Source organism: Sinocyclocheilus grahami, unplaced genomic scaffold (genome assembly GCF_001515645.1).
Source record: "Sinocyclocheilus grahami isolate Dianchi unplaced genomic scaffold, SAMN03320097.WGS_v1.1 scaffold148.1, whole genome shotgun sequence".
Taxonomy (NCBI): domain Eukaryota; kingdom Metazoa; phylum Chordata; class Actinopteri; order Cypriniformes; family Cyprinidae; genus Sinocyclocheilus; species Sinocyclocheilus grahami.
This window is the reverse complement of record NW_015505327.1, coordinates 1,555,844-1,559,668: the sequence shown is the minus strand read 5'-3', so window position 1 is coordinate 1,559,668 and position 3,825 is coordinate 1,555,844. Positions and strand designations below refer to the sequence as shown.

The 3,825-nt window shown below is 34.3% G+C and overlaps 1 long non-coding RNA gene across 1 annotated transcript in view; it reads right to left on the bottom strand.

Annotated features, from left to right (window-relative positions):
• The window catches only part of LOC107591946 (uncharacterized), a 2,455-nt gene extending 643 nt beyond the window's left edge, over positions 1–1,812 (bottom strand). The window contains exons 1-2 of the long non-coding RNA XR_001609925.1: positions 1,726–1,812; positions 94–147 (exon numbers count right to left, since the gene is read on the bottom strand). This is a non-coding gene — a long non-coding RNA (uncharacterized lncRNA). The remainder of the gene's footprint in view (positions 1–93; positions 148–1,725) is intronic.
• Between the last annotated feature and the right edge of the window lie 2,013 nt (positions 1,813–3,825).

Sequence of the window (3,825 nt, the reverse complement as noted above, 5' to 3'; positions counted from 1 at the left end):
TTCTGCACTGTAATATACATGTATCTTGGTTAATTTCAAATTGGTCAGAAGGGGGTGCAAAGGTAATGGTGTGCTGGAGGTAATGTCCAGTACCTTTCAGAGAAAACCATCTGGAGTCCACCATCTCCGTATGATTGGAATGTCACACTGGAAGACACACATAGAGAAATCTTTAAATATCAACTGCTACAACATCATAAAGGTCAATTACTTTAACTGATAACTGCTTCCAGATGTAAAATCAAAGGGTGCTCCCAAGACAAGATGTACTGGAAAACAACAAAAAATAAGAATATTCTCCCTGTAAATGGCACAAAAAAACTTCCTGGTTCCTTATGTAACAACTAAATAATCACACCAATAACTGGTTGCAAAAATTTATAGTATAGCCTAAAATAAATAAATATAAGTACACAGGTATACTATTATGCAATAATAAATTGTGAGTACATTAAACAAACAACTCAAGATATTCATACCTCTTTTTAACTTGACCAGTTTGGCTGGCTTAATGAATTACCTAATTGCTGGTAATTGCTGTAACACTTGTTGCACTGCTGCAGCTCAGGTAATGTGTCATCTCTCTGAATCCTTATGTCTCTACAAGAGATGAAGCCACACAATTATCTCAATGATGACAAATGAGATTAAAATAACTAAACTACAAGGTAATGTAGCGTCTGCGTAGAATCATGCATGATCTTTGGGTTTTTATGGCTTAAGAGAGACCCTTTTAGCCTTTTGACATTTGCATTGTAGCATTTGGACCAATCAGACACACAACTTTTTGTTATATTTAACAAATGATATCTAATGCCCCCTCACCTAACCAAAGGGCCAATTACGAGGGTCTATGGACCCTTCCCCCGAAATGCACCTAACACCTCAGAAAGGCAGAACAGGCCTCTGGCTCCATGGTAACCAATGCTGATATCACTGGTTTTATTGCCTAAAGGAATGCCGGCAGATAAACTCCCTCATTTTCCTCATAAGAAAGACACATAATGCCCAGAGAAATGGACTGTTCTCTAGTTAATTCATAGGAAAATATATAGAAGTGTTTTGCTTAGTTATATGTTAGATGTAGTTTCATTTATTAAATTCCTTATATTCACAACGGATTGTCTCTGTATGCTGCTCACAATTCGAAGTCAATGAATGTGTGAACCCTTGCTACATTTTGCTAAATTACTGCTAGCACTGCACAAAGAAGGACAGTATATTCTACCTAGGCCAGGAAAATAATAGTTCCTTGAATCGATAAATGATTATATTGTCTGCTCGGTGGACGGACAGATCAAATAATTGTAATATTGATTCTGCTACAGTTAATTCGAAGATATAATCTAAATATTTATTATTGATCATAACCAGTTATAGTTAGTCATAAATATTTCCCTTTTTAGAGCTAATAAAAAAAAACCTACAGTAATATTAACACACAAACAATGCATATAACAGAGGGAATTAAAGCAAACGATTTATTTTATGAATAATAAACGTCTCCAAAACTTCACCACAAGGCCCATTTACAGCATGCATCCGAAAATAAATCGAAACATCCACATAAAAAAGTTATATACTGTAAAGTGTGACAACAAATTCAAGTTTCAATATAAGATAATAAAGCCAAGCACACATTAAGTACTTAGCAGTTAAATGCTTAACGTAATATATACGATAATTATTAAACATATGATCGCAAAAACATTACAGACTACTCACCGTGCTCTCTCGTTGTCAATAACTCCGCCACTCACTTCCGGTTCTGTGGCTGCGGTTCTGTGACTGCGGTTCTGAAACTGCTGGTGCTGCGGGTCTGCAGCTGGATATATCTCAACAGTCGACCGAACTTTAAACCGAACGTCTTGAGCGTCTAACACTGCGGGTGATCCACGTGACGTCAGCGTCTTAAAATTAGCTGGTGTTTAAACATTTAAGGAGCCAAGCTGCTCTGTAAAAACTGTTAATGGACATGGATATTTTATACCTAAAATAATACTTAACCATTTTCTGCATCCTGCTGTACTTCCCTGAGTAAGTCTTTAAAGGTGTTGTAGGCTAATAAGTCGTTCTGAGTAATACATTGAAAAAGCTCCCACCTGTATATGACTAAACAAAATAACATGTAGTTTACTTGAGGGTCTGCTATAAATGTGTCTATTAGAAACATTAATTTAAATTCATTAATTATACAAAAAATTGTTTGAAATTAATTAAGACTTCCCGAGTTTTTGAACGGAAGTCCTGAATGACTGTTTTTAAAGGTCATTTAATGAATTTTAATGATTTTCAACGCCCTGCAGAAACCCTGCCTTTGTTGGAAAGGTAAATAAATAATTTTAATTATGTTTGCTTATGTTATAACACTTTTCATTAACAATATTTCATATTACAGTAAATGTATATATTTAAATATAGGCCTATACATATATTTACAATAGATGTTGCAAATTTAAAGATGGTGTTGATAAATCACATTCAATTAATGTGAAGATCTAGTCAGGGTTCTTAGTCCCGCTCCTGGAGGGCCAATGTTTGTTTTTACTCTGCCAAATTGGTTTTCCTTTCCTTTATTAAAGTATAGAGTTCAAGTTACCTCTGAGTGTTAAAATTATAGGATATTTCAGAAACTTAAAAAAGCTACTACACTTTACTGTAATATTAAATATTGTTACTGAAAAGTGTTATAACATAATCAAACATAATTAAAATAATTTATTTACATTTCCAACAAAGGCAGGGTTTCTGCAGGGCATTGAAAATCATTCAAATTCATTAAATTACCTTTAATAACAGTCATTCAGGACTTCCGTTCAAAAACTCAGGAAGTCTTAATTAAAAAAAATTTTAATTGTATAATTAATTTAAATTAATGTTTCTAATAGACACATTTATAGCAGAACCTCAAGTAAACTGCATGTTATTTTGTTTAGTCATATACAGGTGCGAGCTTTTTCAATTTATTACTCAGAACGACTTATTAGCCTACAACACCTTTAAAGACTTATTCAGGGAAGTACAGCAGAATGCAGGAAATGGTTGAGTATTATTTTAGGTATAAATTATCATTATTGTAATACTTGTAATGTCCATTTATAGTCTTTAAACAGCAGCTTGGCCCTTAACTGTTTAAACACCAGCTAATTTCAAGACGCTGGCGTCACGTCGCCCGCCCGCAGACGGTCAAAGCAGACGGTCAAGACGTTCGGATAGACGTTCGGTCGACGGTTAGACGTTCGATCGGTCAGTCGTTCGAACGTTTGATTTTAGCATGGAATACGCTTCATATATTTCTCTGTTCACGCTCCACTTCATCTGCCAGTGAATTCAACAATCTAATCAGATCTCCAGCCGCCATGTTTCAAACGATCCAAAGGTAACACGCTTCCGCCAATCCAAGCGTGGTCAGCTCGGAATGCATTTTCAAATTTAATTTTGCTACAAATATCCCATGGCGTCATGATGAAAATGCAATCCTAAGTGTTCTAACTGCTAGTCTAAATGCATTTAGGACAAATAGCATTTAAATTATAATTTTGCTACCATTTCTGCTTGAACATGTTACACATATCAAATCAATTTGTGTTATACATTTTCATTTTCATTTCGCAACTTATAAAGCGTTCAAATTTGCATGCAATTTATTAAGACCACTGTTGAAAATGGCAAATGTAAATTATATAATTTAATTTTCATTTTCCTTTTACAACAAACTTTGCACGTATGGGTAATGGATATTGAATATTGAATATTGCAATGAATATTGCATTGCCATTTTGCATATTGCATTTTAAATTGAATTTCGTTACCTATATGCTTCCA